Genomic DNA, 12,517 nt, shown 5'->3' with positions numbered 1-12,517 from the left:
TTTCTAGGCAAGAGTGCTAAAGTATGTGGAATAACACTCACATCTGGCTTGGAGTAGAACAGTTTCCTGAACACCTACTGCGAGAAAGTTGTGCTTAAAAGCAAATAAACTGGAAAGTCAGGAAAAGTTTTCCTCTCGCTTAAATCTGCTTGTGAAAGTCTAAAATAAAACGTGTGATTTGAGGCAAAGGAAAGAGATTCTAGACAATTAAGTACTCTGAAGAGTTATCATGGTGGTTACTGGCTAGAATCCTTTTTAGAAGCACATTGTTTGTAGGTTGTGAATTAGCTTTTTTAAGTCAATAATTAAAGTGAGACTGCCAAAAAAAGTAAACAGGAGCTACATTTAATTTCTGTTTTTCTTTTGAGAGCCAGGGAGGCTAGCACTTCAAGTCCAATGAAACTGCCAACTAGCTGATGGAAAATTTTGCTTTTCAAACATAAATATTAAGGGTTACAAGACAAGGTGTTTCTTTTTTAATTTTTAATTTAGGAAACCAAATAAGACTTGGCCCCTTGTAGAAAATTCGTAGACATTCAATATCATATTTTCTGGACCTCAGTAGGAGTAAATCATCAAAGGAAATCATTTGCATTTCAGAAACACCAATTCGTCTTACCCTAGCAACTTTTCTTGCTTTTATCTCTTGAAGTCACGTTTTCATAGCACTTTGGATTTTCTTAAAGCAGTGTATGGCAATGATGATGACATTTGAATATTTATATGTAGTCAAGACTTCATATACCAAAGTCTTAGGAAGACAACTAAGTCAGTGGGATGAGTGTTTTGATGCTATGAATAAAAGTAATCACAGGTCCTTTTCGAAAGGCCCGAAATTCTGATACAATGCAAAGACATGAAGTGCCAAATCAATGAGCAATTTTTTTTTTGAGACGGAGTTTTGCCCTGTTGCCCAGGCTGTAGTGCAACGGCGCGATATCTGCTCACTGCAGCCTCTGCCTCCTGGGTTCAAGGGATTCTCCTACCTAAGCCTCCCGAGTAACTGGGATTACCGGCATGCGCCAGTATGCCTGGCTAATTTTGTATTTTTAGTAGAGATGGGGTTTCTCCATGTTGGTCATGTTGGTCTCAAACTCCTGACCTCAGGTGAACCACCTGCCTTGGCCTCCCAATGTACTTGGATTACAGGCATGAGCCACCATGCTTGAGCTCAATTTTTTAAAAAAGTAATTTTAGGCCGGGCGCGGTGGCTCACGCCTGTAATCCCAGCACTTTGGGAGGCCGAGGCGGGTGGATCACGAGGTCAAGAGATCGAGACCATCCTGGTCAACATGGTGAAACCCTGTCTCTACTAAAAATACAAAAAAAAAAAAAAAAATTAGCTGGGCACGGTGGCACATGCCTGTAATCCCAGCTACTCAGGAGGCTGAGGCAGGAGAATTGCCTGAACCCAGGAGGCAGAGGTTGCGGTGAGCCGAGATCGCGCCATTGCACTCCAGCCTGGGTAACAAGAGCGAAACTCTGTCTCAAAAAAAAAAAAAAAAGTAATTTTAGTTTTATTGGTGGCGTTTTGTATTGTTATTAAGAAATCATTGTTGGTGTCTTAGATGATTCTCTTGGTCTTCAAAGCAGCTCTTAATAAATAAGTGGTAAATTTGTAGCAATGGAAAAACATGAGGCTATCAGTCATTAAAACACATTTCTGTAAGTCATTTGTTCAACCTGCATGACAATTTATGACAGTATCACCTTTCTGTTTCTAGTTCTGCTGCCTCCTTATCACATAAGATTAGATTCAGATACCTCAAACTAGTCTTAAAATCCCCCACTCACTGACCTCCAGGCATACTAGTGTCTTCCGTCCCAGGTCTACTCTTGGCCTAGTCCTTAATTCGTCTCTTTGTCTCCTACACTGTTTCCCTGGCTCTTTTTCCCCATCTGGTCATCAGGCAGCTTCTGAGACAGGGAAGCAGTATTTGTTCAATTACAAATTGCAAGCCAAGGATAGGAACTGCATCAAATTCTATGCCTAAATCTTCTATACTTCCCCTTCCTCATACCTAGCCCAAGCCTTTACTTACCTTCATCTGTCTTAAAAACATGAATATTTTTCTACGGAAAAAAAAAAGCTTCCATTAGAACATATGGGATTATACCCCAGAAAAGATTTCAGTCCTCAAGCCTTGGGCTTTTTGGACATCACCAATTAAAATACTCACTCGCTTCTGCTCAGGCACAGTTAGGTTCTGAATGCCGTCCAGCACAGCCTGTCCACCCTTGCACACACCACCTCTCCATGCTCCTCAGGCACATTCTCCTTGGTGACAAGGACATACCAGTATTTGAATGCACTCCAGTTGAACCCATGCTGTTAAGGACCTGTCACTCGTGGAGTTTTACCTTTCAGGATTCGGGCCATCAGTACTCATTGTCTAGATCACATGTCTTTTTCAAAGAGTCAAATGCCCTGCACATACCAAGCACACTTCACCTTCTTCCAGAAGGTTGTTGCCGCTAATAGGAGGTGGCAGCTGTTAGTAATTCACGTCAACCCTGTTGAGAGCTTCAAGGTTGAAAAGGAAAAACACTTTCTCCAGCACAAACAACCAGAATCCATTTTAAGCTGGTGAGGTTTTGTTGTTTGGATTGCAGCTTGACCTATACCTTTTACAAGTGAATTTGCAAAGTGGATTTTCTTCTCTGAAATTTTGCTTGGAGACCAAAATTTAAATAAATACCATAAGTGAAAGACATTACCCTATTTCTCCCACATAATCATTACTCACCTCCATACATGTTAAGTGCTGCCTGATTAATAAGAGCTACGATTCAGTAAGCACTTCCTTTGTGGCAGCGACTGTCCTAAGTGCTTCATATAAAGTATTACATCTAGAAGTTCAGCAATTCTATGATTCAGATTCAATGTTTAGCTCTCATTTTACAGTTGAGAAAGCTGCTTCACGGGTAGGTAAGTGGTAGCACAAGTCACGTGGTAAGTGCTGCACCCAGGACTCAATTTTACCTATTCTGCTTCAGAGACTACACACTTAACCATGATGCAAAGCTGTCCCCACTGAAATGGGATTCCACCTTGGTGACAAAGTCATTATGATCAAAATCAGTGACCCCAGCACCTCCCATTCAATATCTTCCACATGCTGTCAGCATGACTTCTTGAACAGTGCAAATCTGATCATGACACTGGTGTAAAACTTTTATTGATTTATCTTTGCCTGTAATATAAAGTCTAGATCCTGAAGATCAAATAAAGGGCCATTATCTTCCATCATCTGCCTCTCCATCTATGTCAAGTGCCACCTGCCCAGGTCCTAGTGTTGCTGTTCCACAATTGGCCTGTGCTGTTTGATGTTTTGAGATCTTCAAACTTTCTGCCTTGAACTATTCCTCCCCTCCTCTTAGTCAGCAAGTTCATGCACATCCTTCAGAACCTCTCCCAAACATGTGCTGTGCATCCTTCCCGACATAAATATCCTCTCCTCTGTTTGCTACCAGCACAAAGAACTATTTATCAAAATAATCAGAGCCACTATTTTCAGATCTCATGTGCCAGGCATGGTACTGAACACTTAGCATGTTTTCTAGGTACAAATACTGAGCTATAGACATAATTATGGGAGAAATGTAACTGTTTCTTTAAATAAAAAGGACTATAATTTCTATTTTGAGACCTCATTCAGCTGGGAGACAGAAACTTAGTATCAGCCAATCCAGGATCCCTTCTAGCTCCTGGGGTTGCACCTAAGTTGTAAGAGGCTTAGGCAGTGTGTGTGTGTGTGTGTGTGTGTGTGTGTTGGGCAGGGTGAGATCTGAGATTGAAACTTTGGTGTCCCTGTCACCATTTCCTCATGCTAATGTATGGTTGGTGTCTGGTGTCAGGGTGTTGGTATCTGCAGCCTTCTCATGTGGGTTAGGAATCTATGCCCTGTTGGCTTACCAGAAACAGTTTGCCTCTCCTGAACCACTCTAGACTGGAAAGGTTGGTGGAAGGCAAGCACACTCTCTTCAGCCCAGGTGCACCACACAGACATTTGTTTGATTCCCCCTCCGTGCTGGGCTTGCAGGGACTCTGGGACTGAGCCAGCCCTCTGTGCCTGGGACCAGGGCCCACATCCTTTGTGCTCTCAACTCTGTCTGCTTCCATTTTGCCCCACATAAGACTCCTAACTCCCCTCCACTTTCCCTCTGGCTCTCCTTGCCTTTCTTCATCAGTCCTAGAAAGCTGTAACATCTGCTGGGAAGAAACACTGGCTCTGACTAAAGAGTATTCTTCCACATCTTAAATCCGGCACCTGGATTCTTTGGTTCTCTGAGTTCTGTTGTGTTCCCCTGTTTTTCTTCGGTCAATGAAGCCTGCTGGGAAATTCGGTGTTATGAGTAAGCAGTTAATATCTCAGTTACCTTGCCCATAAACATACATACTCAATGATTATCTCATATTAATTTTTACTAAAACTTTCTGTAGAAGATGTAATTACCATTTTCACAAGAGAAAAACTGAAGCTTAATGAGATCAACTGACCTCACCCCTAGCTGGCAAGATCTTGAATTCAGTCCACATTTTTGACCACCACACTCTTCCATCCTTAGCTCATGGGTCTGAAATCATTTCTTTAGATAGCTGGAGTTTTTACTACATCCTTGAAGTTACGTTTGGACCTCATCCATCTTGATATCCCTCTCCATGGCATATAACAGGTTCTCAGTAGTTGGCAGTTGAATTGAAATAGGTCAAGGAAAGAGAAAGGAAGATAAGAAGGAAAAAAAAGGGAGAATGAAAAAATTCCCTTATCTTAAGCTGTTTTGAAACTTCCTGAATGATAGATACTCTGTCGTCTAAAATATACGTGGAATGAAAAGTTTGACGGTATTATCTAAATCATGTCTAGCACTGAGCTCTCCTTATATTATGCTGTCAAATTATTCTAGGCATAGAAATTAATTCCTTGTCTCGAGGAAAGACAAGGGTGTAATGTGGTTGGTGACATAGCAATGACAAGTGAGGAAAATGTGCATACGTGAGCAGTGACCAGTGTGGACAGTTTTTATCAGTTAATGCAGTCATAGTTAGTTTTTATTAATTTTTCTAGACAGTACCATCCAAGATGCTGGTGGCATATAAATCTGATAGCTTGTGGAACTTCATAGCTTTTAAAATTTTGTCTGAAAGCCGTTGCTTTACCTTATTACATAAAAGCTTCTGATAACAAATATATTAGCCCACGAATGTAGGTGAAGGGTAGATGTTTTAGGCTGCATGCCCAAGTTACAATCAAGGCAGTTTTGCTGAATAGTTTTTTTTTCTTAATCATAATCATCTATATGCATGTGTTTTATTTTTTTTAATTAAAAAAAATGTTTTTTTGACAAGGAGTCTTGCTCTGTCTTACCAGGCTGGAGTGGAGTGGCACAATTCCCGGGTTCAAGCGATTCTCCTGCCTCCGCCTTCTGAGTAGCTGGGATTACAGGCATGCACCACCACGCCTGGCTAATTTTTGTATTTTTAGTAGCAATGGGGTTTCACCATGTTGGTCAGACTGGTCTCGAACTCCTGACCTCATGATTCGCCAGTCTTGTCCTCCCAAAGTGCTGGGATTACAGGCATGAGCCACCACACCCGGCCTTTTTAATTTTTTTATTTGATGTTGTAACAGATAACTAGAACACAACATAAGTGAAACCATAAAGTGAATCATTTCCCTGCCCCTCCTTTCCCAGATAGCTTCTATTAACAGCCTAGTGTGTGTTCTTCCTTGGTCATGTAACATTTGTCTTCTCACACAAGTTGTCATAGAAGTTTGCTTCTTCTCCTTACAGTGTTTCCTGACCTCCCTCCCTGCTTTCACCCTCCAGTGTATTTCCCTCATTCATTCTCTCTCTCTTCCCCTTCTCCATTTTTCATTTTGGACCTTATCTTCTTACTTTCTCAGTTAGCCTTAGAGGACCCAGCCTCTTGAGAAATTGCATTTATCCTCAAGGTACGACAGTTCAGTTTGAGTTTTGACTCTCAGCTTTTTTGTTGGGTTGTCTTTTTTTTTTTTTTTGAGACGGAGTTTCACTCTTGTTACCCAGGCTGGAGTGCAATGGCGCGATCGCGGCTCACCTCAACCTCCGCCTCCTGGGTTCAGGCAATTCTCCTGCCTCAGCCTCCTGAGTAGCTGGGATTACAGGCATGCGCCACCACGCCCAGCTAATTTTTTGTATATTTTAGTAGAGACGGGGTTTCACCATGTTGACTAGGATGGTCTAGATATCTTGACCTCGTGATCCACCCTCCTCGGCCTCCCAAAGTGCTGGGATTACAGGCGTGAGCCACTGCGCCCAGCCCATGGGAAGCTTTTTCACTAGATAATGTGGACATCTCTCCATGTCAACACATATAGGACCCCCCTCTTTCACTGCTGCATAATATGCTTTGCAACTAATTTAACCATTTTCTACGTGAACATTTTGGTTGCTTCCAATTTACAGGATGCATTTCTAGTCTTTCAACCAAGACTTCCCAAAGAGAATGTTGTCAATTCTTGTCTCCTTAATGACTTGGGGCTGCTGACCTGAGTGACTGTTATTTAACCACTGACCCCCATAGCATTGACAGGGTCCTTTGTGTCCCGTATCTCCATGAGGACAAGAATTTGCTGGCTACCTTCACTTTCTGAGGCTATCCCTGCAAGTCTCATTCTGCTAGTATTGTTGCTCTGTTCTTTCCTAACCCTTCTGCCTCTGTTTAAACCTATACAGGTTTGACACAGGCTCCAGAATCTGATCTACCAAACCACATGCATTATAGCTGACTGCTGTGCTAACATACTTTGGTAGTGGCGCCGATAGTAAATGAATTCTCACCTACCTAGTCCTCCTCTCACTTTTCTTCGGGTTCTCACATGTGCACTATTCTACATAGCTTTCAGGATAATAGCCAGGATGCATTAAGGCCTTTACTTGGGCCCCTAGTCCTGCGGCTATAAAGAACAGGAAACCTGGAGGTGCTTTGGTCACTGTGAATCAGCTGCCAACAGAAGAGGCCTTAGGGTGGGACAGGTGTCAGCTCACAGGGATCTGGGGGCTCACTGGCCTATATAAAGGAAAAGACTGTGATAGAGAGGTTAAAAGGTATTTGAAAAGACAAAGTAACTCTGAGATGCTGAGAGAAATTATAGAGTTTTCCTCCTTCATGTTCACTACATGAAATAAATCATTTCTAAGGGGTTGGCGTGGTTTTGAATGCATTTCCTTAACATTTTGATTTTAGCATCTTATTTGTTCTAGGACATCTAGGATGGTTGTTCACTAGTTTTTCATTTTGTTGTGAGGGGTTCCAAAAACTCAAAATATTAAAGTGAATATTATGCTAGAAGTTATATATTGTTCACACTAAACCCCAACACCCATTTGAGAAAGTAGCACATTATTTGTTCTTCCTAATATTTTCTCTCTTAAGCAAACCACCTATATTTCAAGTGTATTCTTTCTTGGTAGTGTGTGGTTTATACTGCCACTAAACCGTTCCTAAAACTGACTTTCAACATATACATAGACATTGTTTCTCTAAGGTGTCAACATTAAAAAGAGCAGTATAGAGCAGGGGTGTCCAATCTTTTGGCTTCTCTGGGCCACACTGGAAGAAGACTTGTCTTGGGCCACACGTAAACTATACTAACACTAATGATAGGTGATGAGCTAAAAAGCAAACAAAAAAAATCACAAAAAAATCTCATAATATTTTAAGAAAGGTTTTGAATTTGTGTTGGATGACATTCAAAGCCATTCTGGGCTGCATGCAGCCTGCAAGCTGGGGGTTGGACAAGCTTAGTATAGATGAACCAAGGAATGTATTTATGACTATGGCAAGAAAGGGTTAATAGTTAGCAAAAATTCTTATGTTTCAAATAATTGTTTTTTGCATCAAAGCTTTATTTAGTTGGAATAATAGAAGGAATGACAAACTGAATTGGTAAGAAATAATGTTGGCCTATTTCTAAGTAAAATTTAGTAATATTTTAAAGTATAGGCTGGGTCCAGTGGCTCATGCTTGTAATCCCAGCACTTTGGGAGGCTGAGGCAGGCAGATCACCTGAGGTTAGGAGTTCGAGACCAGCCTGACCAACATGGAGAAACCCTGTCTCTACTAAAAATACAAAATTAGCTGGGTGTGGTGGTGCATGCCTGTAATCCTAGCTACCCAGGAGGCTAAGGCAGGAAAATCACTTGAACCAGGGAGACAGAGGTTGCAGTGAGGTAAGATTGCACCACCACACTCCAGCCTGGGAGACAGAGCGAGACTCCATCTCAAAATAAAATAAAAGTATAGAAAAAAGTAATCATAGACTTTTCTTTTTTTAGAGGCAGGGTCTTGCTCACACTGGAGTGAGTCCTAGCTCACTGTAGCTTTGAACTCCTTAGGCGCAAATGATCCTCCTGCCTCAGCTTCTTAATTATTAACAGCTAGGACCACAGATGCACGCCATCATGCCTGGCTAATTTTTTTATTTTTATTTTTTTGTAGAGATGGCGTCTCCCTATGTTGCCCAGGCTGGTCTCTAGAGATCCTTCCAACTCAGCCTCCCAAAGTGCTGGGATTATAGGCATGAGCCCAGCCTCATAAACTATTTCTAAGTGAAATTTAGTTTAATATTTTAAAGTTAAATTAAATTGTCATAATATATAAAAGCTAAACTTGTGAATAAATTTAGAACCCAAATAATGATTTCTAGATGTAGTCTTTTAAAATATACAATTAAATGTATTAGACTTAAATTGAAAATTTATTAGACTTAAGATGAAATATTCAAAGAATAAGTACTTAATCTAGAATTTAGAGCTGTATGAGAGTAATTCTAAATTTCTAGAGCTTTTTATCTGAAAAAGATACTCATTCTCACCTAACTAATCAACTTTGGTGAAAAAACAAACCTCTAAGTATCTACACGTATATAATATGAATCAGACCCTTCTGAATTATAATAGATCCTCAATTAGCATACTCTAATTTGATGTGGTTTTAAATATATTTTATAGGTTTTATATTTATCTCACACTGAAATTTGGATTTGTAGGTTGAAATGTTTAAGAGAGAAGGGAGAAAACTGACTTGGCATAAATGTACACAGTGCTGTTCTGGCTGCCAGTGTTGTGGGTTCTGTCACCAACTCTGTTTTTGACTCAGGATCACCTGGGGGAGCTCGCACGCCTCATCCTGGTGTATCTCTGTACAGGTGGGTGCTGTGCTGCTTTACCATGTTGGGGATTTATTCCAGTTTCTCTGGTCTTTCCTTCCCTCAACCCACTCCAGCACCACAGGTGGCTTTGGGGAAAGAAAGGGAGCAAAAAATGATAGCCTATTTAAACATGCCTTGTCAAAAGGGTAAATATTAATGGTTTGTGAATCATTTGTCCATTAAAATGTTTAAAATAAAATAACTTTTAAACAAAAGAAAAAAATGTACAAATTATAAGTTCCAGACTGGTCATGCACACGCTTTCTAAGACAGGCTGTGCACTTTTTTCCTATGTGTAACTTTCTCACAAAATATTTTAGCATAAAGTTTTATTTCTTCATTAATATATTCGATGTAAACAAAAGTAAAATGCTTTGGATTCTAATGTGATGCAACATTTCTGAAAGCAGTCTTAATACAGGAACTAAAAGGCAGTGTGATTTTACAGAGAACATCTTTAACAGTGGCTGGGACTTTACACACACACACACACTTGATATGTGTAACTATTTTAGGTCATTCTTTTGTCTTGTGAAGGAAGGGACAGACCACTTTGCCAAAGGAGAACTGAGGCAGCAGGTGAGGAAACGAACCCCCAGCTCACGCAGAGAGACATTAGCATAATTTTGTATTGTTGCTGAAATTTCTTCGTGTCTTACTTTTGATCCCATGAGACAAGTTGTTTGCTTACATCTAAAAATATCTGATGATGCCTTTACATTGCAGATAGAAGTTAAACGTGTATTTCCAGAATCTGTGTTACAAAGGAAGCCCAGGGACCTCTGGTCATAGTGATGAATTTCACTGGTATAACATGCATGCTATGTGGGAGGTGAGATTTGGGCCCAAAGTGTGTTTTTAATCACCAATTTAAAGTGATGTTTCACACAGAAGTAGAGGGATCTGTTCCACCCTTAAGAGATTTCACCTGACCCAGAGCACTTAGAAAACAAGATAAAGCAGCAGCAGGAGAGGAGGCCTTATCTATTTCGCCCACAGAGCTCCCGGCTGTGTTCTCCAGCTAATACTTCTTATTCCACCCCACACCAGTAGCAGAAGCAATGTGTGTTACAAACTGCAAGGGCTGACCACGTCTTCAAAGCTTAAGTTCTGAACATCACCTCCCTTTTCCCAAATAGGATTCCCACAGGACATCAGGACACAGAACAAACCGTATTAACCTCTGCTTCCAATACCTAGTAACAATGTTTGTGGTTTCCCCGTGACTGACAGGTGTGTATGTGTTGGTAACTGCTTGTGATACCATAGGTAAAACAAAATGCAATTTTAAGAAGAATAATACGTTATGGGGGGAGGAGGAGCCTGTACATGAAGATTTCAGTAAAGAGGTTTATTCAGTGGTTGCCGTGGCTGCTAATGCTCCTGCATTCTGCCAGGATATAAGAGCACAGCCAAGTAAAGGCAAATGTTGTATCAGCTGTTCGGTAAGGGAGGTTTCTACTTCCTACCTATCGAGGTCCTCTCTGTGTCTATATGCATATTTATTACTTAAATACAGAACCTGGATATTTAACAACAAGATTTCTGCTTGAATTAGAATAAAGCCAATTTCAAGCCTTACTGTTACTTTCATCTCTGGAGATGAGCCATGAGAGCAATTAAGAGATGACTGAGGGGGAAAAAAATCCTACCTCCGTTGAAAGAGGCTGGAAGAACCTTTGAAGAAACAGGAAACTTAAACTAGAACCATCCCTTCCTTTAGAATATTAAAACTGGATGCCCATATCATAAATGCAAGAGAAATGCAAATGGATATATTTTCTAAAATCCCATAGTTTGCAAAGCTGAATCAAAAATCCCCCGAAATTACAGTCATGTCGACCGAAATAATCACGTCTCTGGTCTAAACAGAGACGAAGCTCATGGAAACAAAAATAGGCCAGGAAGGGAGGCTTCAGCGTCACTCGCCACCACCTGCATCTCTGCTGTAACTTACCCTGAGAAGAGGGGAAGCTGAGAAAAAGGATGGTTATTTTCCTTGTAATGCGAGCTTTTTTTTTTTTTTTTAAAGCTGTGAACTTTTTACCTTGCTTCATTCATGCTTCATTTGATCAATTACTAACTGTATGGCCTCTGAAAAGAGAGCGCGGGCTTCTTAAAGTTGATATTTTGCTTTTGGATTCCTCTGCATTTCACAATGGGGGAGGGTAATTAAGAGGCCTTTCTGATTGAATGAGCAGAGGGACTGAGAGTGTGTGCTTCGGTCCCCTCAGTACCGCGAGGACCCGAGGACCGCGGAGGGGCGAGTGGAGCGCGACGCTTCCACCCAGAATCCGTTTTCAAACCTTAGGGAGCCTTCTTTGCCATTGAAATGCAAATCCGGTCCTGATCGCCCGGGCCAATCCGGGAGGCTTCCTGTGGGATTACCTGGTGGCGAGCGAGCGCCGAGCCAGCGCGGCCCCTCGGGTGCGGCGTGCGCTGGGTGGACTGCGCGGGCCCGGGCGGGAGGCGAGGCAGGCGAACGTCCCGCACCTTCGGCGCCCGGCGCGGGACCGGCGTCCTCCAGCCGCGCGCCCCTGGCCCGCCGTGCCGCGGTAGCAGGGGAGCGGTGGCGCGGGGCGCGGCCGAGCTGCCCATTGTTGAGCGCGTTGGGCCCCGCAGGCGATGCCCCGCGCCGCCTACTCGGAGCGGCGGCGAAGTTTGAACTTGGCGTCGGCCTGGAGCCCCGCGCAGTGCGGGGGCGGCGGCCGCAAGGCAAGCGGCGATGGTGAGTGCGGGGGGCGGTAGGGCACGGAGAGAGGGGCGGGGGGCGGCCGGCTGCTTTCTGCAGCGCGTCTATTTCGGGCTTTGCGGTGACTCTGGAAAGCCCTGTCTCGAGGGTAGCTCCCAGGGCTGGCTTTCGCGGCCGGCACCCCGGCTGATGGGGGCAGGAGGCGTGCTCCGAGGGTCTCCTGACGCTCCTAGGCCTCGGCTTTTTATTAGAGAGGAAGTAGCTGCCACTCCAAGAGGAAAAGAATTGTTGATTATTGACAGCATGAAAACTTTTCGGAAGAAATGATCTGTGAAATATTTTAATTTTGATAAATTGCTTCACACCAGGGCCCCTGCTGAGTTGAGAACGCCTTGCCTTTCTTAATTTTACTGGATTTGTTTCTGTAGGAAAGGCTCCTAGAGTGCGTTGAGGGGCACGCCTATCCCCAACCCCCACTTGGTCCAGCTCTTAAGACAGTTATTTAAATAGTGTGTTCCCTGTTCTGCAGCAAAACTTAAATCATGAAAATGAAATTTCACCGAATTGCCAGAGGGATAAAACTTTTGCTGGTGGGGCAGGGGAGTGGTTACAAAATTTCAACACCTGG

General features: G+C 42.6%; 1 protein-coding gene across 6 annotated transcripts in view; it reads left to right on the top strand.

Annotated features, from left to right (window-relative positions):
• The window catches only part of SHROOM3 (shroom family member 3), a 371,721-nt gene that overhangs the window by 259,493 nt on the left and 99,711 nt on the right, over window positions 1-12,517 (top strand). For 2 of the 6 annotated variants that reach the window (XM_008993137.5, XM_078367043.1), the window contains exon 1: window positions 11,588-11,925. The exons of the other annotated variants lie outside the window; for them this stretch is intronic. The gene's annotated coding sequence lies outside the window, so the exon portion shown is untranslated. Of the gene's footprint in view, window positions 1-11,587; window positions 11,926-12,517 lie in introns of those variants that run through there. 6 annotated transcript variants of the gene reach the window in all.

The sequence above is a fragment of the Callithrix jacchus genome, chromosome 3 (assembly GCF_049354715.1).
Source record: "Callithrix jacchus isolate 240 chromosome 3, calJac240_pri, whole genome shotgun sequence".
NCBI lineage: Eukaryota > Metazoa > Chordata > Mammalia > Primates > Cebidae > Callithrix > Callithrix jacchus.
This window is presented reverse-complemented; position numbering and strand designations above follow the sequence as displayed.